The sequence below is a fragment of the Rhineura floridana genome, chromosome 12 (genome assembly GCF_030035675.1).
Source record: "Rhineura floridana isolate rRhiFlo1 chromosome 12, rRhiFlo1.hap2, whole genome shotgun sequence".
In the NCBI taxonomy this organism is placed as follows: domain Eukaryota; kingdom Metazoa; phylum Chordata; class Lepidosauria; order Squamata; family Rhineuridae; genus Rhineura; species Rhineura floridana.
In genome coordinates, this window is record NC_084491.1 from 3,038,156 (window position 1) to 3,063,451 (window position 25,296).

Here is a 25,296-nt window from a genome sequence, read left to right on the forward strand (position 1 = left end):
TTTGAAGCACATGGTTTTTATTCACAAATCAGAGGAGCAGAAGACTTCCCCTGCTCCCCCCCCAAGTAATGCGCAAAAGTAATGCTGGAAACATTACCATTACTCCTCCAAAGTAATGAAGTTACTACTCATTCTATTACCAGCAAAATGTAATGAAGTTACCCACTTGTTACTCAAAAAAGTAATAAATTACAAGTAATTCATTACTTGTAACTAGTTACTTCCAAGCTCTGAGCATGGATTGAATAGTTAGCTATCAGGAAGGGTGGGTCCGGCTGGGATGATGTAGACTTCTTGCAGGAAGGGTGGTCTCCCGGTCATGGGTCCGAAGACGATGGGAGGGCCCTCGAAATGGCCGGGTCGGATGGTGTATATTCGCACTGAATAGATGGCCATGTTGGAATTACTGGAAGGTAGTCTAGAAGAAGACATGCAGAAGAGGAGTGAAGGCAGGCCACGCTCATGATATTTGTTTTAAAAAACCTCACTATATAACATATTTATTTATTTTTTTATCTATTTATTCAATCTGTATCCCACCCTTCCTCCCAGCAGGAGCCCAGGGCGGCAAACAAAGCATCAAAACACTCCAAAACATCATAAAAACAGGTCTTAAAATACATGAAAACAAAACAGCATTAAAAACATTTAAAAACAACCTTTAAAAAGGGTTGAAAACATTATTAAAAAACATATTAAACAATTCTGACACAGATGCAGACTGGCACCTGCCTGATATTCAAAGGGAGAGAATTCCACAGGGTAGGTGCTGCCACACTAAAGGTCCGTTCCCTCTATTGTGCAGAACGGACCTCCTGATAAGATGGTATCTGCAGGAGGCCTCACCTGCAGAGCGCAGTGATTGACTGGGCATATAAGGGGTAAGACGGTCTTTCAGGTATCCTGGTCCCGAGCTGTATAGGGCTTTGTACCCCAAAACTAGAACCTTGAACTTAGCCGGTAGCAAATGGGCAGCCAGCGCAATTCTTTCAGCAGCGGGGTGACATGTTGGTGATACCCTGCTCCAAGACCAGTCTCGCCCCCGCATTTTGCACCAGCTGCAGCTTCCAGACCAACCTCAAGGGCAGCCCCACATAGAGCGCATTACAGTAATCCAGCCTAGAGGTTACCAGTGCGTGGACAACAGTGGTCAGGCTATCCCGGTCCAGAAACAGCCGCAGCTGTCTAACCAGCCGAAGCTGGTAAAAGGCACTCCTAGCCACGGAGGTCACCTGGGCCTCTAGCGACAAAGATGGATCCAGGAGCACCCCCAGGCTACGGACCTCTTCTTTCAGATGGAGTACGACCCCATCCAAAGCAGGCAACTGACCAATTATCCAAACTCGGGAACCACCAACCCACAGCGTCTCTGTCTTGCTAGGATTCAGACTCAGTTTATTGGCCCTCATCCAGCACACCACTGAGTCCAGGCAGCAGTCCAGGGCTTGCACAGCCTCTCCCCATTCAGATGTTACAGAGAAATAGAGCTGGGTATCATCAGCATACTGCTGACACCTCGCCCCAAAGCTCCTGATGACTGCTCCCAAGGGCTTCATATAGATGTTAAACAGTATGGGGGACAAGATGGTGCCCTGTGGCACCCCACAGCACAGCTGCCAGGGGGTCAAAAGACAGTCACCCTATGCTATTCTCTGAGAACGACTCTGGAGATAGGATCAGAACCACTGTCAAACAGTGCCTCCAATACCCATCTCACCAAGTCAGCCCAGAAGGATACCATGGTCAATGGTACCAAAAGACTTTGAGAGATCAAGTAAGAACAACAGGGTCGCACTCCCCCTGTCCTTCTCCCGATAAAGGTCATCCATCAGGGCGACCAAGGCCAATTCAGTCCCATAGCCAGGCCTGAACCCAGACTGGGATGGGTCAAGATAATCTGTTTCATCCAAGAGTATTTGCAGTTGCTGCGCCACATCCCTCTCAATCACCTTCCCTAAGAAGGGGGCATTTGCAACCAGTCGGTAGTTGTCGCATACCAATGGGTCCAGGGTGGGCTTTTTCAGGAGTGGTTGAATCACCGCCTCTTTCAAGGTGGCTGGAACCACTCCCTCTCACAATGATGCGTTGACCACACCCTGGATCCACTCAGTCAGACCCCCTCGGCAAGCTTTAATAAGCCAAGAAGGGCAAGGGTCGAGAGGACACACTGCTGGCCGCATCATTGCAAGCACCTTGTCCACGTCATCGGGCCGCATCAACTGAAACCGTTCCCAAGAAGTTGCAGCAGATGTTGCCTGTTTCATTGCCCTTAGCTCACTGGTGTACCAAGGTGCAAGCTGGGCTCCACAGTGCCGGAGAGGGCGATCGGGGGCAACCGTGTTGAGAGCCCGATGCGCCTCGCTGTTCTACAGCATGACAAGGGCTTCAACAGGGTCACCTGCTCTATCTACTGGGAACTCCCCCAGGGCATTCAGGAATCCAGTGGATTCCATTAGGCTCCGGGGGCAGACCATCTTAATCTGTCCACCACCCCTGCAAGGAAGGATTGGAGCCATAAGTCTAAACTTCACCAGGAAGTGATCTAACCATGACAATGGGGTGACGTCCACCCCCGCTATCTCCAGACCACCCCTTCCTCCATCTGGAGCAAAAACCAAGTCGAGGGTGTGCCCTGCCCTATGTGTTGGGCTAGTAACAAGTTGAGACGCCCCATGGTCATCATGGAGGCCATGAAGTCCGAGCCGGAACACTAGTGGCAGCCTCAGCATGGACATTGAAATCACCCAGGACTATCGTTCTGGGCTCCTCCAACTCCACAGCTGAGATGACCTCCACCAGCTCAGTCAGAGAAGCTGCCGGGCAGCAGGGTGGATGGTACACCAGCAGCAACCCTAGTTTACTGTCTCCTCGGCCCGACACCAGGTGCAGGCCCTCACAGCCAGCTCCAAGACAGAGTGGTTTCCTGGTGACAGAGATGGAAGTTCTGTAGACCACAGCAACTCCTCCCCCCCGTCCCTGCAGCATGTGCTGGTGCTGCAGCGAATATCCAGGTGGGCAGAGCTGAGTCAGATCAACCCCTCCAAGCTCACCCACTCAGGTCTCAGTAATACACACCAAATCGGCACCTTCATCCACAATCAAGTCATGGATTTATGTTGTACACCGCCCAGAGAGCCGTTGGCTGTGGGCGGTATAGAAATTGAATAAAATAAAATAAATAAATAATGGATGAGAGTGGTCTTATTATATACAGATCTGGCGTTAAACAACAACACACACAGGCCAGTGGGCACAGCAGATGAGCAAGGAGGAACCAAACCATGAGAGGAGTGGCAGCAAGGAACAAGGTGCAGATAACCTTGCCTTCGCCTTCTCGGGTAATTCACCACCTCCCCATGGCTATATTTCCCTCTGCCCATAATCACTGAAATTGGGGTGGCATCACCCATGTTCCTCCGTACTAAGACTCCTCCTAAACACCTAATATGGGCCCAACACAAGCCCACCAACAAAGCCTGCCAGAGCAAATTATCCCAGTAGGCCTCTGCGAGGATTGGGAACAGTCACACCCATTCAAACGTTTTCACACAGGGCCCGTCTACTCCCCCTCACACCCAGGTAGGGCCAGCCTTCTGCCAGTTACAGACTCTCACTCTGAAGGCATCTGGTGACTTTCTCCTCTCATTCAGTTCACTGCACAGGCTCCCACCCTGTGCAGGAACTACACATGCACCATACGCCCTCCCCACCACCAATCTCCTCTAGACTGGTTTAACAGGAAACAAATAAAAAAAACCAAGAAAAAGTATTAGAAGAGGGGTAGCGCCCTCACCCTCGGGACTCCCGAAGGGGCTCCCGAAGGGCAGCTGTGCTTTTATGCCACCTGGTCCAGCCAGCAGCTGTTGCAAGGGGCTGCGAGATTAACTGCAGCCTCTCTCTGGAGCAAGGGCCAGGCAGGGGGTCCCAGTCCTTGCACCACTTACCAGGGACTTCAGCTGTCTGGACAGACAGCAGCCCAAAGGAGCTAGTAGCAAGCACCCAGATACCAGATACTCACTCCCAGGGCAGGTCTTCCTCAGTCCCCTCGTGCTGCAGCTGTTCCCGTTTGATATTAGGGTTTTGTCACAGGTCAGACCAGACAACTTTCAGCCCACAGAAGTCAAGTGTTGAGTTGGACAGAAGAAAAATCCACTTTAGCGTGAAGCACAACACAAGCCCACCTAAAAGACCACCTTCTCCCCTACAGACTCTGTCAGGTGTTAAGATCAGCAGAGGAGGCCCTCAGGGTGGTGGTGGACCAGGAGAGGATATCCTCTGTGGGCATACTCAAACTCCCTCCCCACAGAGGAGCACCTGGCACTTTGTTCAGATAGTCACTTTAAATATGATTGATTTACTTTGCAATTTTAGTGAAGTTTTCTATAGTAAAGCATTCTCTTTTGCTTCTGTTTCTGTGAATCTGTGAACTACAGCAACACTTTGCAACACTAAAAAAAAAGCTCCATAAACAATTGTGGAATAATGGCACTGACTGTTCTGTATAATAATTTCCAATGGACATTAGGAGTGTCTCAGTTTGCACAAGATAAAAGAATGGGAGGTGAAATATATTCTAGCAAAATTAATTGAACACGCCCACCTTTCCTTAAGTGGAGTAGTTGAAGCATAGCAGGCTGAAACATGCATCTTGTGCAGGCCAAGTTTGTTTTTTCCAACAGCTAGAGTCATTGCTGAAGTATCAACGTATTGTAATCCGTCTGATTTTACATCAAAGTGCAGTTTTAGATTCAACTGTTAATGTGCCCAAAATAGAAATAGAGCATAACTTTCAGTTTGAAACAAAAGAGGCTATCTTCACCATCATATGACATCGCAATAAAAGGGCTTTGAAATTAAGGAAAATAAATTTGACACAGATTTCTACAATGAATAATGAGAGAAATAATTTTTTAGGACAGATTCTCTGCAGAAAGAGTAGTAACACAGAGAAGAATCAAAGTAAGAACACCAACAAACATACGAAAATGTAATTCTCCATCTTTGGAAATGGCAGATGTTGCCACCACTCACTGTATGCTCAGAGGCACCTGTTACCAAATTCACTAGATATTTAACTGAAAAGGATACATACGGCAGATGAAAAGGAGCAGCTGAACACCAAGAGATGCTATTGTAATATCTCAGGGCTCCTTTTATACTGTTTCATTCAGAACGTCAGCGTCCGGAGTCAGCAAAAAAGAGCTAATTGTTGAATGCAGCCTTGCTGTAATCACTGGATCTTCGGCAAACTGTTTGTGACTTGCGGGGAGTCTTGTGAACCACACCCAAGAGGTTTTCTTTCATGGAGTACAAGTTGCCTCATTTGGGAAGACATCCTGTTTCTGTTAATTGGTGTTTGGTATGATTTCCCCTGTCTTGATCAATGCTGTGGACGCTTATAACAAAAAATAAGCTGACCTTGGCGCCGTTGGAGTGGAGTGTCTGGCATCTACAAGATCAGCATTTGTACACACACCCACAAAGAAGACTCATGAGATGCAAACTCTGGATAAGGTTACATTTATTAATATAACAACTTGCGGGAACTGTTGGCCAAATTAACTAAATTAACTGGCCATGAGGCGTGAATTAGCTAATTCTGAAAGGTAAACCTCTCTCTAGGCCACTGGGCATGTGATACAGCTGCTGACTGTGGCTCCCCACCCAAAGATGTAGAAGAACTTCCTGCCTTGCTAGGTGAGCCTTGAGCGTGGACCCAAAATGGCCCGCCAGGCCCTGCTGAACCAGTGTTCAGGGGCTCCCATTAGGGATCTGCTGGTGCTTTAACCCAACAATGCCTCAGTAGACTTTGTTTTTCTCTCTCCAACTGCCACACCGGCACAGACTCTCTGCCCCAAAGAGCAACCAAACTGCACCACTCCCATATGCCAATCTAATTCATCCAACAGTGTGAAGTAGGAAAAAAGGAGGGACCCTTTGGCCAGTCAAGGTATTACCCCAAAATGTCCTGCTTAGACCCTTCTAGCAGGTGACTTGCTAAGCCTACAATGTGCATATATACTCAGGGAGGGAGGGTGCAGCCCACTGGTGCACACTTCCTCCTCATATAGACATTTTTGTAAACATTGCTTGGTTGGAAAACTGCATCACAACATTCAAGAAAGAGCGGATCTTGAAGGATGACTGCTGTGATGTCCTTCTATGTTAAAAGCTGTAAATCTGGTAAGTGCGGGTTTATATGGGGATCTATGGTAAGTGAATTGAGTAAGAGGGGGGAGTACATGGGTTAGAATGCTGGAGAATGCTGTATGATGATTGGCTGAGCGTTTGAGTGGCTGAAGGTATAAATGAGAGGATTTATTAATTAATGTATTTATTTATTAAATTTCTGTACCGCCCCATAGCCGAAGCTCTCTGGGCGGTTCACAACAGAATAAAACATCAATATACAATTAAAACCACATATATAATTCAAAACACACAGAAATACGAAATATTAAAAAACTAATATATTAAAAATACTAAAAGTGTTAAATATAAAAATACGAAGATGTTATAATGTGACATAATTAAATTAAAATGCCTGAGAGAAGAGGAAGGTTTTAACCTGGCGCCAAAAAGATAATAACGTTGGCGCCAGGCATACTTCAAGGGGGAGATCGTTCCATAGTTCGGGGGCCACCACTGAGAAGGCCCTTTTTCTTGTTGCTACCCTCCGAGCTTCCCTCTGAGTAGGCGTCCGGAGGAGGGCCTTCGATGTTGAACGAAATGTACGGGTAGGTTCATATCGGGAGAGGCGTTCCATCAGGTATTGTGGTCCCAGGCCGTGTAAGGCTTTATAGGTTAAAACCAGCACCTTGAATTGGGCCCGGAAACATATAGGCAGCCAGTGCAAGCGGGCCAGAATCGGTGTTATATGTTCGGACCGCCTGGTCCCTGTTAACAATCTGGCCGCTGCATTTTGCACGAGCTGCAGTTTCCGAACCGTCTTCAAAGGCAGCCCCACGTAGAGCGCATTACAGTAATCTAATTTAGAGGTTACCAGAGCATGTACAACTGAAGCAAGGTTGTCTCTGTCCAGATAGGGGCGTAGCTGGGCCACCAACCGAAGTTGGTAGAAAGCATTCCGTGCCACCGAGGCTACCTGAGCCTCAAGTGACAAGGATGGTTTGAAAAGAACGCCCAAGCTACGAACCTGCTCCTTCAGGGGGAGTGCAACCCCATCCAGGACAGGTCGAACATCCATCATCTGATCAGAAGAACCACCCACTAAAAGCATTTTAGTCTTGTCTGGATTGAGCCTCAGTTTGTTAGCTCTCATCCAGTCCATTGTCGCCGCCAGGCACATCAACAGCCTCACCTGAAAAAGATGAAAAGGAGAAGTAGAGTTGTGTGTCATCAGCATACTGGTGACAATACACTCCAAAACTCCTGATGACTATACCCAGTGGCTTCATGTAGATGTTAAAAAGCATGGGGGATAGAACTGACCGCTGCGGAACTCCATACTGGAGGATCCAGGGTGCCGAGCAATACTCCCCATGCACTACCTTCTGGAGGCGACCCGCCAAGTAGGAGGAGAACCACTGCCAAGCAGTACCTCCAACTCCCAAATCGGCGAGTCTCCCCAGAAGGATACCATGGTCGATGGTATCAAAGGCCGCTGATAAATCAAGGAGAATCAACAGAGTTACACTCCCCCTGTCTTTCTCCTGACAAAGGTCATCATACAGGGCGACCAAGGCTGTCTCGGTGCCAAAACCGAGCCTGAAACCCGATTGAAATGGATCCAGATAATCGGTCTCATCCAAGAGTGTCTGGAGCTGATCCGCAACCACTCGTTCCAGGACCTTGCCCCGGAATGGGATATTTGCTACCGGCCTATAATTGTTAAAGTTTTCTGGGTCGAGGGAAGGTTTTGTTAGGTCCAAACCAGACACGCGAGCTGTCTCTGTCTACCCCAGCTCACATCCACCCAGGAGGGGTGCGGGAGTTGAGTGCAAAAAGACCCACTACCAGAGATCAATTAAAAACAACACAGAAATCCTTTGCAAAGGGGTCCCACTACTTACAGCTCAAAGCCTTCAGAATGGGAACCCTGTTTATTGATAAAACAGAGAATATATAGCTTTACCCCAGAGGTTACAATATTGGGGAGCAGCGTCATAGAAAAGGAGGTGAAGGAGTGCAGGGGAGGAACATTAGCAGGGACATAGGAAATGCTTTCAGACTTGGGTCTGCATAATTTACATGTCCTTGAGATAAGCACTCTGTAGCCAGAGACAAAAGATAGACATGGGATGGGGCACCATTAGCAACCAGGCGCCCCTTGAATGGTGACAGCCTTAATATGCCAGGCTTGCATTTCAAAGACTTGCATGTCAAGGTTTTATGAGGCACTAGGGAAACTTTAACATTTCTTTCAAGATACACTTTGCAACTATATGCGAGGTATTGGTTTTGGGTATGATACAAGAAACAGGGAGGAAGGAACGTTTCCAGCTTAAACCGGCTTTTATTCACTGAGCCACTGGAATGTGAAAGGTCAGGTCACCAGGAAATAAACCTATGTGATCAAATCAATTTAATGTAACTTTTTCTGCTCAACAGTTTCTTCAGGAGCGGTCTCACTACCGCCTCTTTTAGGCAGTCAGGGAACACTCCCTCTCGCAATGAGGCATTAATCACTTCCCTGGCCCATCCGGCTCTTCCATCCCTGCTAGCTTTTATTCGCCAAGAAGGGCAAGGATCCAATACAGAAGTGGTTGCACGCACCTGTCCAAGCACCTTGTCAACGTCCTCAAGCTGCACCAACTGAAATCCATCCAAAAAATCAGGACAAGGCTGTATTCTAGATACCTCATTTGATTCAACTGTTATAACATTGGAGTCTAAGTCCCGACGGATGACAGTTGGTTCAGGGTTCTGTTTTGTGGGAAGTTGAGAGGAGAGTGACTGGAAAGGAGTTGGAGTGGGAGGCAGTTGGGATTGAGTTGACAGAGTTCTGCGGGAGGTTCGGATTCTATTAGGCTGCTATTTGGACAGGATATATATAACTGGAAACATAGGAGTGACACTATATGAAACCATACACTTGTTAAACATTCCTAAAGTAATCTTGTTCAGGGGCGTCACAACTGGAGTGCGGAAGGTGCAGACTGCACCCGGGTGACACCCTGAGGGGGGTGATACCCACAGCCACCCCGCCCCCCACCGTTGCGCGGCAAGGCTGCGCCCTCCTCGGAGGCGGGCAGGCGAGATCGGGAGCAGCATCAGCGGGGCGAGGGAGGCGCGCCGGCATTCCCAGGCCTTCTCCGGCTGGGTGCCCCTCCGGCACGCGCCCTCCCAGGGGCATGGACAGGGGTAGCTGGCCTCGAGCGCGCACACGTGAACGCACACACGCAGGCCCAGCCACCTCGTCTATGCCCCTGGGAGGGTGCGTGCTGGAGGTCCGCACCCCTCCCCGCACTCCTGCTAGTGACGCCGCTGATCTTGTTATTTCCTAGTGTTATCAAATAAATACTTTTATTGGTTTACCAAAAGCTTGATCCTTGGCTGGGGATATACAGACCAGAAGGGAGGGCAGAGTAATTACCAAGGCTGAAGGGAAACTGTATCTAATGGAGGCTGCGGTGAAGGGAGATATTGTAACATCGTCAAGTATCCAGAGCAACCCAGGACTGTAGGCTTTATAGACAAAGATACAGGGGGGTTGTGGACAGCAAGGGCACCCAGACACAAAGTAACAAGCCATAGGGAGACTAAGGCAAAGTCTCTAGCAGTATTGTTTACAGGGAGTGGCTGGTGGTGCTGCCTAGCAGTGGGATCTTGAGAGATCTGTGCTAGAGCAGAGTGAGAAAAGATAAAAACGACGATCCTGACTGGTGGTGTCCTGAGGTGGTGCCTAGTGAAAGGCGGTAGCCACAAGCAGGTGGGAACCTGACAGGTGGAGCCAAAGGTGGGATCGTCACAACGACCTTTCAAGTAACCTGGTCCCAAGCTGTGTAGGGCTTTGTACCCCAAAACCAGCACTTATACTTACCTATAACAGGAAGAGATTCTGGAGACAAGAGTTGGTGAATGACGATTTTAAGAAGACCTTTTGTGGCAGTCATTTTTATGTCTTTTCTTTCAGACCTTTGGCATTTTGATTCACCTTCCCAAAGTGCAAACTTTGCATGTATCCAGCTTAGAACATAGTGATTAGCATCTTTGGAACCACAGCCCAGGTCGCTGGAAGTCTCGCAGATTGTGTTCCAAGAACATTCCCTTTCATTTTGAACTACGTCATAAACACATTTTGTGTTCTATTTCATTTTGGGAGTCTCGGAGTTGTCATTAATTAGCTTTGAGTATTATTCATGTCCTTGCTGCTTCAGAGCTATAACAACTGCTGGATGACCGCAAAGTTTCGCGTGGAGGGTGTGGTGTTTGCCAACTCAGCCCTCTTCCGGTCCATGTTTCTGCAGAGCGCAGATATACTTGGCGTCTCCTTAAGGCTCTGCTCTTATGGTTTATCACCACAGAAATCTTAGGGGCTAGCAAAGCAGGAGTTCTAATTAAACTGTGTCTCTATGACATTGAACAACAAAGCAATTTGGCTCCTATAGGAAAGTTCTGCCCATAGTATAACAGTTTTCCGCTTAGTCATCTGAATTCACCGGCACCCTAATTACAAAATCTAATAATTCTTAAATGTAGAAGAGCTTTTCCTAGAGCAAGATTGAACAGACTACCGTCAGCCATATTAAATGGGCATTTTAAAAGGTGACAGAGGGTGACAGAAATGTCTGCAAAATTTTTAGCAGATGCCATTAAAACAAGATCTACAATGGTACCTTGAGTTATTTTTTTAGTAGATGGTTTTACTTGTTTGTCCATTTCTCTTACGCATCATATGCTCAGAGGCACGTTACCAAATTCTTGCAAGCTACACAGCAAGTGGATTGGACTGTGAAAGACCAACCCAAATTGTGTTTGCATTTTGACCAATCTGTAGGGCAGTACAATATCTCAGAGAGGAGGTCAGGTCTCCTGCTCCCCTGGTGCATTCACTATAGCTGCCCAATTTCCCTGCTTTTGAAAGTTTGATAGAAATATCTGTGCTATAGGTACGTTCTTAAACCGCAAGGTTTTTTGCCTATTAGTGAATAATTCTTAAATATAGAAGAAGTTCTCCTAGAACAAGATTGAACATTCTATCTTCACCCCTATTAAAAGGTCGTTTTAAAAGAATGCCACTGCAAAATCGTGTATGCCCATGTGGAGATGGTAGTGTTGAAACAGTAGCCCATGCAATGTTATTCTGCTCTGTCTATAGAGATTTGAGAAGTGAGCTCATTACTCCACTGCTGTCATCTTTCTCAGAGTGTTCTATTAACGTCTATGCATTTTTTCGTGTTGCAGACCAAGAGCAGAGGGTGACAGAAATGTCTGCAAAATTCTTAGCAGGTGCCATTGGAACAAGATCTTCAATGGTACCTTAAGTTTTTGTTGTTGATGATGATGGTTTCACCTGTCCATGTCTCTTACGATGATGGATTTTGGATATATCAATTTCACCAGTTAGCGTCCTATATAAATGCTAGAATGTTATTAGGATAGTTTGATTAAATTGTATATCTACTCTTTATTGTTTTTATATATCCCAACTGCAATGGCTTGTGGCTAATGCAAATAAAGGATTTGAACTTGGTGTCTCTTTTTCAGGGGTAGCAAAGGCACTGGCACTACTTGGCATTAGAGGAAAGAAACCATGGAGTTTATCCAATTCACAACATGGCATATTGGAGGGAAGGTGGGGACATACAGGAGATTATTGCAGAAGTCATGCTAGATGCATGATGGCACAGGGTTCCTCTAACTTGCCAATTAGCGTGAGGGGGGAAATGGGGAAAATTGGAAGCCTTCTCTTCCTGCATTTTTGAGAGTTCTTGTGACCCAAAATGCTTCGAGCAAAGACAAAGGGAAAGGACCACACTAAAGTGAGACGGACTAGGGTTCAGTTTCACAGGCACTACATCTGTGGAAATCCAGAACAGATGTTGGCTGTTTGTTTTAATGGATGACATTGAACAAAGTGAAGTTTGATCCACATAAGGTAGGCGTCCTGGTGACCTAGAGGTAGGTTTCAGATCCATTTAGGACAGAAGGAGATAACCGGGGCTGTCTAGATGATGTTGAACTCCAGGTCTCATGAGTCTCAACCGTCATGCATGGGCAATGATTAGGGATGAATGGAATTGCATCCAGCAACATCAGGAGTGCCAAGGATCCCACCCCACCTCCTTAGGATTTCCTAGTATTTATTTATTTTATTTATTTATTAAATTTATATACCGCCCGACTAGCAATAGCTCTCTGGGCGGTGAACATAAAACAGCATAAAAATACAATAAATAACAAAACAATATTAAAATACAAGCAACAATCCAACACAATAAACATTTTTAAAATTAAATCAGTGTAACTTAAAATGCTTCAGAGAATAGGAAGGTTTTGACCTGGCGCCGGAAGGAGAGCAGAGTCGGCGCCAGGCGTACTTCCTCAGGGAGACTGTTCCATAGTTCGGGGGCCACCACTGAGAAGGCCCTAGATCTTGTCATCACCCTCCGGGCCTCCCTGTGAGTTGGAACCCGGAGGAGGGCCTTCGTAGCAGAACGTAGTGCACGGGCCGGTTCATATCGGAAGAGGCGTTCCGCAAGGTATCGTGGTCCCGCACCGTATAAGGCTTTATAGGTTAATACCAACACTTTGAATCTAGCCCGGAAACATATTGGCAACCAGTGCAAGCTGGCCAGAGCAGGTGTTATATGCTCGGACCGCTTGGTCCTTGTCAGCAATCTGGCCGCCGCATTTTGCACTAGTTGTAGCTTCCGAACTGTCTTCAAAGGTAGCCCTACGTAAAGCGCATTACAGTAATCCAAACGTGAGGTTACCAGAGCATGTACCACTGATGTAAGGTCCTCTTTACTCAAATAGGGACGTAGCTGGGCTACCAACCGAAGTTGGTAAAACGCATTCCTAACCACCGAGGCTACTTGAGCCTCAAGTGAGAGGGAAGAGTCTAAAAAGACTCCCAGACTACGAACCTGGTCCTTTAGGGGGAGTGTAACCCCGTCCAGGACAGGGTGTATATCCACCATCCGATCAGAGAACCCGTCCACCAACAGCATCTCAGTCTTGTCTGGATTGAGCTTCAGTTTGTTAACTCTCATCCAGTCCATTGTCGCGGCCAGGCAACGGTTCAGCAAATCGACAGCCTCACCTGAAGAAGATGAAAAGGAGAAGTAGAGCTGCGTGTCATCAGCATACTGATGACAACGCACTTCAAAACTCCTGATGACCTCTCCCAACGGCTTCATGTAGATATTAAAAAGCAGGGGGGACAAAACTGACCCCTGCGGGACCCCATATTGGAGAGCCCGCGGTGTCAAGCAATGTTCCCCAAGCACTACCTTCTGGAGACGACCCGCCAAGTAGGAGCGGAACCACTGCCAGGCAGTACCTCCAACTCCCAACTCCGCAAGCCTCTCCAGAAGGATACCATGGTCGATGGTATCAAAAGCCGCTGAGAGATCAAGGAGAATCAACAGAGTTACACTCCCTCTGTCTCTTTCCCGACATAGGTCATCGTACAGGGCGACCAAGGCTGTCTCAGTGCCAAAACCGGGCCTAAAACCCGATTGAAATGGATCTAGATAATCAGTTTCATCCAATAGCGCCTGGAGCTGGCCAGCAACCACCCGTTCCAAGACCTTGCCCAGGAATGGAACATTCGCCACTGGCCTGTAGCTGTTAAAATTATCTGGGTCCAAGGAAGGTTTTTTCAGGAGTGGTCTCACCACTGCCTCTTTCAGACAGCCCGGGACCACTCCCTCTCGTAAAGAGGCATTTATCACTTCCTTGGCCCAGCTACCTGTTCCATTCCTACTAGTTTTTATCAGCCAGGAGGGGCAAGGATCCAGCACCGAAGTGGTTGCACGTACCTGTCCAAGCACCTTGTCCACGTCCTTGAGTTGAACCAACTGAAGCTCATCCAACAAAACAGGACAAGACTGTGCTCCGGACATCTCACTAGGATCTACTGCTATAACTTGAGAGTCTAGGTCCTGGCGGATACATGAGATCTTATTCTGGAAGTGATCGGCAAACTGATTACAGCGGGCCTCCGATGATTCCACCGTGTCCGGAGGGTTTGAATGGAGAAGCCCCCGGACAACTCGAAAGAGCTCCGCTGGGCGGCAAAGAGATGATTTAATAGTGGCAGCAAAATGATGTTTTTTAGCTGCCTTCACTGCTCCTACATAGAGCTTAGTCGAAGCACTAACCAGCGCATAATTGTATCCGTCGGGAGTTCGTCTCCATTTCCGCTCAAGCCTCCTCCTATCTTGCTTCATCGCTCTCAGCTCCGGAGTATACCATGGAGCTGTATGAGCTCTACACAGGAGAGGGCGTGCAGGAGCGATCGTGTTTACAGCCCGGGTCATCTCCGTATTCCACAGAGCGACCAGGGCTTCAGCAGGAGCGCCAGTCCTATCAGCCGGAAAATCCCCCAGAGCCCTTTGAAAACCTTCAGGATCCATTAGTCTCCGGGGGCGGACCATTTTAATAAGTCCCCCACCCTTGCAGAGGGAAGAGGTTACTGAAAGTCTAAACTTCAGCAAGCAGTGGTCTGTCCATGACAAAGGGAGTGTTGTAGTACTCGTTTTGCACAAACCAGAGCTGGCATTTTAAGGACTTCCTAGATGCACATTTATTTTTATGTAACTATATAGCTAAGGTGTTTAGGAATGTCATTCAGCATCTTGAAGTGGTACACCAAGAATGGCATATCTTCAATGAAAAGAATGTCAGACTTTCCAATTAAAATACCCCCATTTAGGTTATTAATTACAGCAGACAGGTTAGTGTTGTATCCTGAAAATCTTAATACCTTAGTGATCTGGATGTTTTCTCAGAACAGTGCCGACTCAATATCGCGAAGTCGGGAAACAGTATAAATGCTCTCACCATTTCAGTCGTTTCCACCCGTGTCTTTTGGCTTCCCTCCATTTCTGGGGCTCACCTTTTCCTGCTTTTGGTATGTTATCTTTAAATAAATCCTTTGCGAGAAGACGGTGTGAAGGCACTCTGTGCCTCTGGAGCATATTTGCTTGGGATTTTGGTTTGGGAAACTGAATTTGGGAAGAGGCAAATGAAAACACTAGGAAATGTATGATTCGACTCACAGACTTGGTGTGACTCGCCGTGCAAATGGAAGAATATGATTATGGCTGGAACAGTGTGATAAGTTTCTTTCAGCCTTGGTGTGTGATCTAATCCAGTGGCATCAAGTTCATTATTAGCAATAGGGATCCCCACCTAGAGCAAGCTCCATTGAACTCAATGAGGTTTGCTTCTGAGTAGGCATAGGTAGGATTTCACTGTCAGTCTGGGAAAATTTGCAAGTGAAACGCAAGCCTTTCTTTTGAGGGCACAGGGTGGTCCAGTTTGCATCTTCCAAACAACAAGCAAAGGAAAACATTTGATGGTAAAAGAGTGGCGTCTTAGGAAGTTGTTTCTGCTTTCTGAGATGTTGGAAGTGGGGCAAGAACAACTCCTGTTAGGGTTCTTTTGTGTGTATTACGGAAGGAAGATCGAGTTCGGGTCCTCCAGCTGGCTAGGCTAGCCTACCTTTACCTGTGCTCTTCTCTGCCTACCTTCCATTGTAAACTGATATGCTCAGGAAGCTGACCCGCCCCTCCTTCCTTTGTCTTCTTCTTTGACTGTTTGAGGAGAGAGAAGACATCTTTGACTTTGCTCTCTCTCCTGAGCCACGAGGGCAGTACCCACATCTGGGCATTGCACCTCCAACTTAGTTAGGTAGAACTAGGTATGCCTTTCCTATCTGCTATGTATCTCTATAAATAAAGTAGCTTTTTATATTTTACTAAGTCTTAAGTCTCCATGATCTACTTTTCAGTAGGTGCCTAAGTCAATATTTCACTATGTGATGATTTCATTTTATTTTTATGTTTTTATTTAACAGGATTATTTAATATAAATAAATAAATGAAAAAGATATGCAGCTTAATCAAAAACCTCCATGTGCTTTTCATAAAACATAAAATATCCATTTAATACCACAGATAAAGTCAAATGGTTTTTTTAAAAAAATAGGAGGTGGTGATGGCTACCAACTTGGATGGGTTTAAGCCAGTTCATTGTGGCTACTAGCCACAGAGGCTATGCTCTGTGTCCACCTGCAGATGCAGTGAGCCTCTGAATACCAGTTGCTGGGAATCACAAGGGGGGAGGTCTCTGCTTTTGGCCTTTTTCATCCTTTAGCTAATGGTCAGTTGTCATCACTGATGCAACCAAACTCATTCCTTTACAGTCCCAGAACAAACTCTCATCCCCTCTGGTGACAGCTCCCATGCCGAGTGCAGGATGAGATGGTCCCTCTTGGAATGGCAATGTGATCCACGCAGGAATGGGACAAAATGGTACCCAAATTGCACAAAATGAATAATGGGTGACGATTGCATGGGTTTAGGTGTCAGAAATGCTGACGCTCTTCACCAGGACAAACCAGACTTGATCTGATCAAATATTGCTCAGCACCTCTGACACTCGTACCTACACCTACCTGCTCAAGGCTCTTTTCAATTCTCCTTCCAACTTTCTCCTTACAGTTATGCACCCTTTTGCTTCATTTGCCTTCATGAAGGCAACGTAAAATTCCAGCATCCTTTTCAAAAGGATTAACAATCTGGGTTGAACTGTCCCTCCTCAGATATTAAGACCTGAGCTGAGCTTGGTCCAGTTATCACCCCTCAATTTCAAGGAACCTCTCAGGGTTGTGGTTGAAATTGGACTGAGGCATAACCCTTTCTAGAAAGAGATTCCCTCTAGTATTCTGTAAACTGGCTCTCAATAGATCAAAGCGCTTTGAAATTCTGTTGTAGTAGAGGATCTACCTTCAATGGTTGTTCCTTTTGGAACATTCTGCAACTAGGGATCAGTCCCAAAGCATTAAAGTTAGAATGCCGATTGTCATAGACTCAGTTGAGGTTGCCACAAAGCGTATGAAGAAATAACATTTACTTTTCCAAGATCATCTTAAATGAATGTTTGCTGAGCACAACAGGTAAAATAATAATAATAATGATTCCCAAACAGAAGAAGTTTGAACCAAGCCCCTTGTGAATCTGAGTTGTGCATGTGGGTTTCCCCCACAGTATCATGTGTTTGGTTCAACATCAGAGAGCAGGACAGCTCTCTCTGTGTTGATGAATGCTCATTCACATAAATAAGTAAACTAGTATTCAAGTGCACAGCAACGTTCACCAGCGTAAATGATTCCACTCCTTCTGCAGATTCCTTCTGGACTGGAACATCATCTATCAACATCAGAGTGATGTCAGTGCTCCACCCAATTCCATGGAGACGGCCCCATAATTTTCTTCGTAATCCTTATAACTTCCCAGCAGACTATCTTCCTCCCCTGTCTGATGGAATCCTCTTATCAATTTCGGAAGTTGGCAAATACCCATTCCTCCTGAGCAACAACCCTGACCAGAGATATGGTGGGTTTTCAGACCCTAACTTTCCTCGTCCTTCATCTGAAATTCATTTGCCACCACTGATGCAACCAAACTCATTTCTTTACAATCCCGGAACAAGCCCACATCTCCTCTGGTGACAGGTCCTGTGCTGCGTGCTGGATGAACTGGCCCCTTCGTTGAGTGGGAACATGATCATCACAGGAATGGAACAAAATGGTACTTGAGCTGCACAAAATGGGTTAACAGCTGATGATTATATGGGTTTTGGTGCTAGAATTCTGCTCCTCGCAGCAGCTTGGACGGGACAGCGACGAGGAGCGGAGCAGTGGGGCCTAGCCCCTAGGGTTTGGAGCCTGGGGGGAGGAGGTTCTGTGGAGGAGCGAGGAGCTTAAGGGGTGCTGTTGGGGGAGAGAAGGCTTGGGTAGGGCAGGAGGCTTAAGTGAGGCCTGCTTGAGAGGTGCTGTGGGATAGAAGGGTTTGGAAGAGTGGGCCATTACCTAAGAGGTGAGAAACTAGTTAACGCTCACCTTGCAGTTTGGCCTTAACTGTAAGGATCCCATCCTGCTGGGGATGGTAACCCTGATAAGGGGTAGAGGTTGCCAACCAACACGGTTATTTAAGCCATTTGGGTGGTAGAGTTGGGTTAGGATCAGTTAGCATGGCACCAAGAAAGAGTGTTGGGGGTAAAAAGGGAAAAGGTAAAGCCCCGAAGCAGCCTGCTAAAGTTCCTGACAGGCAGTCGGTGGCAGAGGATTCTGCTTCAGAGGGGGAGGGTGCCCCTGACATTAGAAGTATTCTGGTGAGGTTGGAGGCTATGGAAAGGGCTGCTAGCAAGAAGTCTGCAAAGGTGAGGAGGACCTCTGCTAAGCAATTGTTGTGGAATATTGCAGCACTACCCCATAGAGTTACCAGGTCTCCAGTTTTTGGCCAGAGTCTCCGGTGTTTGGGGGGCCCTCCGGCTAGCACCCCTTAATCTCCGGACTCTCAGACTTTCGAGGCAGATGGTGGATACTACAATCAAGTGAGCAAGATGTAACATATAAATGACACTATACCCCAAAGTGATGGACACTTGTATATAAACATGACATATTAGTCCTGGGTACAGGAGAAATACTCTGCTGTTATTTAAAGGGGGGGGGATGTGATGTTCCTGTAGGTTAAGCATCTGTAAATATGGTAAGTGCGGGTCCATTTGGTGATGTATGGTAATTGACTGAGAGAGAAAGGGGGAGTACATAGGTGAGAAGCGGAAGTATGCTGGATGATGATTGGCTGAGTGGCTGGCTGGCTGAAGGTATAAATGGAGGTTTGTGAGTGATGGGGGGAGAAGTTGTTGAGTTGGTTGGAGTGAGATCATTTGGTGAGGGTTGGCTGGCAGAGTTCTGAGGGAAGTTTGGATTGTATTTGGCTGATATTTAAAGAGTCTGAAGGAGGCAGCAGTAAGACCACTCCTGAAAAAACCTTCCTTGGACCCGGAAAATTCAACAGCTACAGACCAGTAGCAAATGTTCCATTCCTGGGCAAGATCTTGGAACGAGTGGTTGCTGGCCAGCTCCAGGCGCTATTGGATGAAACTGATTATCTAGATCCGTTTCAATCGGGGTTTAGGCCCGGTTTTGGCACTGAGACAGCCTTGGTCGCCCTGTATGATGACCTTTGTCGGGAGAGGGACGGAGGGAGTGTAACTCTGTTGATCCTCCTTGATCTCTCAGCGGCTTTTGATACCATCGACCATGGTATCCTTCTGGAGAGGCTTGCGGAGTTGGGAGTCGGGGGTACTGTCTGGCAGTGGTTCCGCTCCTACTTAGCGGGTCGTCTCCAGAGGGTTGTGCTTGGGGAACATTGCTCGACACCGTGGGCTCTGCAATGTGGAGTCCCGCAGGGTTCGGTTCTGTCTCCCATGCTTTTCAACATCTATATGAAGCCGTTGAGTGCAGTCATCAGGAGCTATGGAGTGTGTTGCCACCAGTACGCTGATGACACGCAGCTCTATTTCTCCTTTTCATCTTCCTCAGGTGAGGCTGTCGATGTGCTGAACCATTGCCTGACTGCGATAATGGACTGGATGAGAGCTAACAAACTGAGGCTCAATCCAGACAAGACTGAGATGCTCCTGGTGAACGGTTTCCCGGATCGAATGGTGGATATACACCCTGTCCTGGATGGGGTTACACTCCCCCTAAAGGACTGGGTTCATAGTCTGGGGGTTCTTTTAGATGCTTCCCTGTCACTTGAGGCCCAAGTGGCATCGGTGGCACGGAATGCTTTCTACCAGCTTCGGCTGGTAGCCCAGCTACGTCCCTATCTGAGCAGGGAGGACCTAACATCAGTCGTACATGCTCTGGTAACCTCACGACTGGACTACTGCAATGCGCTCTACGTAGGGCTGCCTTTGAAGACAGTTCGGAAACTACAGCTTGTCTAAAATGCGGCAGCCAGATTAATAACGGGGACCAGGCGGTCGGAACACATAACACCTGTTCTGGCTCGCTTGCACTGCCTGCCAATATCCTTCCGGGCTAGATTCAAAGTGTTGGTTTTGACCTATAAAGCCCTATACAGCACGGGACCACGATACCTATCGGAACGCCTCTCCCGATATGAACCTGCTCGTACACTACGCTCCACATCGAAGGCCCTCCTCTGAGTTCCGTCTCATAGGGAGGCTCGGACGACGGTGACAAGATCTAGGGCCTTCTCAGTGGTGGCCCCCGAACTGTGGAACAGTCTCCCCAAAGAGGTGCGTATGGCGCCGACATTGCTCTCCTTTCGGCGCCAGGTTAAGACTTGCCTCTTTGCTATGGCGTTTTAATATGTAACTCATTTTAGTTTTAAATTTTGTTGTAATTGTTTTTGATTTCTTGTTTTATATATGTTTATGCTGTATTTATTATGAGATCTGAGATGTTTTGTATTTTTATATTCTGTTGTTCACCGCCCAGAGAGCTAATGCTAGTCGGGCGTTATATAAATCTAATAAAATAAAATAAAATAAAAATATATATATGAACAGAAACATAAAGAGTGACCATATATGAAACCATACGCTTGTGAAACTTTCCTTCAGTAATCTTGTTATTTCCTGTTGTTAGTAAATAAATACTTATTTGGTTTACCAAAGGCCTGATCCTTGGCTGGGGAATATACAGACCAGAAGGGAGGGCTAGGTAATTACCAAGGCTGAACAGAAACAGTATCTAATGGTGGCAGCGGTGAAGGGAGATACTGTAACAAGTCAATTATCCAGAGCAACCCAGAGTTGTATGCTTTATATTTAAAGATACAAGGGGGTTGGGAACAGCATAGGCACACAGTCACAAAGTAACAAGCTATAGAGAGACTGAGGCAAGGTCTCTGGGAGTATTGGTTACAGGAAGTGACTGGTGGTGCTGCCTAGCAGTGGGATCTAGTGAGATCTGTGCTAGAGCGGAGTGAGAAACCATATAAAGGACGGTCCTGACTGGTGGTGTCCCTGGTGGTGCCTAGTGAAAGGCAGTAGCCACAAGCAGGTGGGAACCTGACAGGGAGAACCAGGGAGGGACGTCACAGAGACTTCCCCTCCAAGGTGTGCCCCTGCTTCACATGGAGGAGGAAGCGAGTGGTCCCTCTCCACGACGCCAGGCCAGGTGAGCAGGTGTCCCTTTTTGGGGGGAGGTGAGGATGGCGTGGCAGCGTCTGCGATGATGGCCACCTGGGGCTCAGGTTTTCCACATACAGAGAGCCCTGCTAGATCAGGCCAAAGGCCCATCTAGCCCGGCAGTCTGTTCCCACAATGGTCAACCGGAGGCCGCAGGGACAAAACCCACAATAGGAGCCCTCTCGCACTTGGGATTCCCAACAACTGCTCCTATGTAGAGGCACAATGTCTCTTCTTTTGGGTGGAATATATGGCCACCTTAGCTGGAAGTCTCCTCCATCATTTCATAGTCCTCTTCTCCAGCAGCCCCCATCAACACATCTAGTGGCAGGGAGTTCTGTCCTTGAGTCCTTCCTCTTGTGTGTCCTGAATCTCCCGCCCTTCTGGTTCCCTGGAAGACCCCACTGGGTTCTAGCATTATGGGGGGGGAGAAACAGCTCTCCCTGTCCACTCCACGCACCATTTTACATGCCTCCCGCCTTACGATGCGGAATAACAGGACACATGAAAGAGAGGAAAAGTGGGGAGGAGGGAGGAGGAGGGTGCCAGCTGTGTAATGGCGGAAGAGGAGTTGGATGCCCAGCCCAAGGGAAGGCCTTTGAGGGAGGGAAGGTGGCAGGGAGGCAGGGGGGAGCAGAGGGGACCCCCTCAAGCTCAGCCAGGGGAGGGCAAGGTCCCACCCAGTGAAGGGTCCGAGGAGGAGCGACAGGAGGAAAGGGATGGAGCCAGGGAGAGGGTTGAGAGGGTTTGGCACAAAGGGGGTAGACTGGACAGTTGCAGCGGGAGGATGAGCAGGAAGAGGGTAGAATAACGCATGTGAGGAGCAAACCCTTCCTCATATCTGTTCCTCCTCTTTCATTGCAGAACCGCAGATGGAAGAGGGTGTCCCCTGTGGTGCTGTCCTTCATCCTCCGCCCACTAGGTAACAGCACCCACAGAGGCTTTCTCTGGCAAGCTGGAGCTCAGTTAGTCCTGCTTTGGGTTACCCACGCTTTAATTTTTGGGACCTGATGCAGCTGGGATCTACAGCTCTACAGCTGGAGTCCGTGAGAAGAATCGGCCTTCCTGAGCTGTCCTGGCTGTGCCTCTAAACCAATGAAGGTAAGATGTCCATCCTGGAAGCAGAGAGCCAACCCACAGGCCTCACTTCCCACACAAAGGCATTGTCTGTAGCCTCATCGGGGCATGAGGGGGCCTCTGAGCTGTCACACCAGCTGATCTCTCAAGTTGTAGGCTCTTGAAATCCCAGCCCTCCTGCCCCAAGGTGAAACAAGTGGGGTGGGGTGGGGTGGGGTGGGGTGGGGTGGGGGACAGAACTAAGTGGCAGTTGCCAGCTGCTCCCTCAGTGGTGAAGACTGATGACTGCAGCAGGAGGGGGCCAAATGATGCCAGAAGGGTGGTGAGGATGGGGGGGTGGCAGCCCCATTGGGCCAGCCAGGCATGGGACCTCCATCAGTTGCCTAAGTATGCCAGGGATGGAGTCTGGACCATGCAAAGTCAAATAAAGCAGCCACAAGGAAGACCAAATTCTGTTCCTTTCTTCCCCACCCAGAAGAGCTGCAGATCGAAGATTTGGAATAAGAGAACACAAGAACATAAGAAGAGCCTGCTGGATCAGGCCAGTGGCCCATCTAGTCCAGCATCCTGTTCTCACAGTGGCCAACCAGGTGCCTGGGGGAAGCCCGCAAGCAGGACCCGAGTGCAAGAACACTCTCCCCTCCTGAGGCTTCCGGCAACTGGTTTTCAGAAGCATGCTGCCTCTGACTAGGGTGGCACAGCACAGCCATCACGGCTAGTAGCCATTGATAGCCCTGTCCTCCATGAATTTGTCTAATCTTCTTTTAAAGCCGTCCAAGCTGGTGGCCATTACTGCATCTTGTGGGAGCAAATTCCATAGTTTAACTATGCGCTGAGTAAAGAAGTACTTCCTTTTGTTTGTCCTGAATCTTCCAACATTCAGCTTCTTTGAATGTCCACAAGTTCTAGTATTATGAGAGAGGGAGAAGAACTTTTTTCTATCCACGTTCTCAATGCCATGCATAATTTTATACACTTCTATCATGTCTCCTCTGACCCGCCTTTTCTCTAAACTAAAAAGCCCCAAATGCTGCAACCTTTCCTCGTAAGGGAGTCGCTCCATCCCCTTGATCATTCTGGTTGCCCTCTTCTGAACCTTTTCCAACTCTAGAATATCCTTTTTGAGATGAGGCGACCAGAACTGTACACAGTATTCCAAATGTGGCCGCACCATAGATTTATACAACGGCATTATGATATTGGCTGTTTTATTTTCAATACCTTTCCTAATTATCGCTAGCATGGAATTTGCCTTTTTCACAGCTGCTGCACACTGGGTCGACATTTTCATCGTGCTGTCCACTACAACCCCGAGGTCTCTCTCCTGGTCAGTCACCGCCAGTTCAGACCCCATGAGCATATATGTGAAATTCAGATTTTTTGCTCCCATATGCATAATTTTACACTTGTTTATATTGAATTGCATTTGCCATTTTTCCACCCATTCACTCAGTTTGGAGAGATCTTTTTGGAGCTCTTCACAATCCCTTTTTGGTTTAACAACCCTGAACAATTTAGTGTCGTCAGCAAACTTGGCCACTTCACTGCTCACTCCTAATTCTAGGTCATTAATGATCAAGTTGAAAAGTACAGGTCCCAATACCGATCCTTGAGGGACTCCACTTTCTACAGCCCTCCATTGGGAGAACTGTCCGTTTATTCCTACTCTCTGCTTTCTGCTTCTTAACCAATTCCTTATCCACAAGAGGACCTCTTCTCTTATTCCATGACTGCTAAGCTTCCTCAGAAGTCTTTGGTGAGGTACCTTGTCAAACGCTTTTTGAAAGAGGCAGGACAGCAAGGGAGGGAGCCCTGTTTCTCTCTCTCTCTCTCTGTGTGTGTGTGTGTGTGTGTGTTCCTTGAGCACTTTTGCTGTTGTTATAGATATATTGTATTTTCTAATCTTTAGATTCACAAATAAAGTCAATTTTGACTGACCTGCCATTTGTCTTTATAGTCTGTGTGGCACCAGATTACTTGTACCCCAAAGCTGTGATCTGCCACCTTCCCAGTGGGGCTGAAAACTCATATGTGGGGAGGGGGTTGGTGGCAGGTTTGAGCGGGCTTTGAGAGGAGGTGTGCTAGGCAACGCAGCCACCCTCTTACTTTGCCCAAGAATGCCTCTTGGCTTGGTCTGGGGGAGAAATTCGATTCAGATTGCCTTTCAAGATGAATTGATCAAACTTTCTGATACAACATTAGAACTGAAACGCAGCCATCCTTTGAAATTCACACTTATCTGAATTTTGCAATGCACTTCTCCAACCGAGTAATGTTTACAGAAATGCATGTATTAGGGGAAATGTGCCCAAAGTGAAAATATTGGTGAAGCTGACATACAAACATGCATCATATTAGGATAAATTGCTTGCAGAAAATGTGTACCTTAGTCAAGAGGACATACTAAAATGTATATATTAGGATACATTTGCACTACAATGGTGAAGAATTTTCATGAGGACTTTTTAAAAAGAAAAAACCCCACAAATTGTGGCAGAAATATGTAGAACCGAATTTCCAAACAATGAGATATGGAGAGAAATGAAGAGAACCAAAATATACTGATGATTGCATCCCTACTCTGAGCTCAGCCCCTGACAAACATCCCTCAGCAAAGTTGCCCCAAACCCCAAAAGCTGTGCCAGCAACTGTCAGGGATGCTGGGCATAGTAGTCCAATGCCATCTGGAGGGCATCGCCTTGGCTTCCCAGGTTACGGTCTAAGGGCACCTGAGGCTACCACATTGCTGAAGGCAGGCAGACGTGGATGTGGTCCTATGATCCCACGACCTGTGGCCTTTCACTTAATTCTTTTAGTTCCTTGTGATTTTATTATATAAACCCAACCCTTCTAATATAATAACCTATTTTTATATGTGTGAATATAGAAAAAATCCACTTTTCTCCATCAGCAGGGCTGGCCATGAAATGGCAAGAGAGCTCTACGTGGGAAGAAGTAGCATGGACAGAGCTTGGAAGATTAGTTTTAAAAAGTAATAAATTACAGTTACAGTTACATGGCCCCCCAAAAGGAGTAATTACCATTACAATTACAATTGCTCCGAAAGTA

General features: G+C 47.3%; 1 long non-coding RNA gene across 4 annotated transcripts; it reads right to left on the bottom strand.

Annotated features, from left to right (window-relative positions):
* LOC133368542 (uncharacterized) lies at positions 1 to 5,122 on the bottom strand. Of its 4 annotated transcripts, XR_009758683.1 has the most exons (4): positions 5,089 to 5,122; positions 4,601 to 4,845; positions 4,019 to 4,103; positions 1 to 418 (listed from the first exon to the last, which is right to left on the bottom strand). It is a non-coding gene; the product is annotated as an uncharacterized LOC133368542 (long non-coding RNA). The 4 variants fall into 4 exon arrangements; XR_009758682.1 differs by lacking the exon at positions 4,019 to 4,103; XR_009758685.1 differs by lacking the exon at positions 4,019 to 4,103 and having other exon boundaries at positions 4,601 to 4,752; positions 5,093 to 5,118.
* Between the last annotated feature and the right edge of the window lie 20,174 nt (positions 5,123 to 25,296).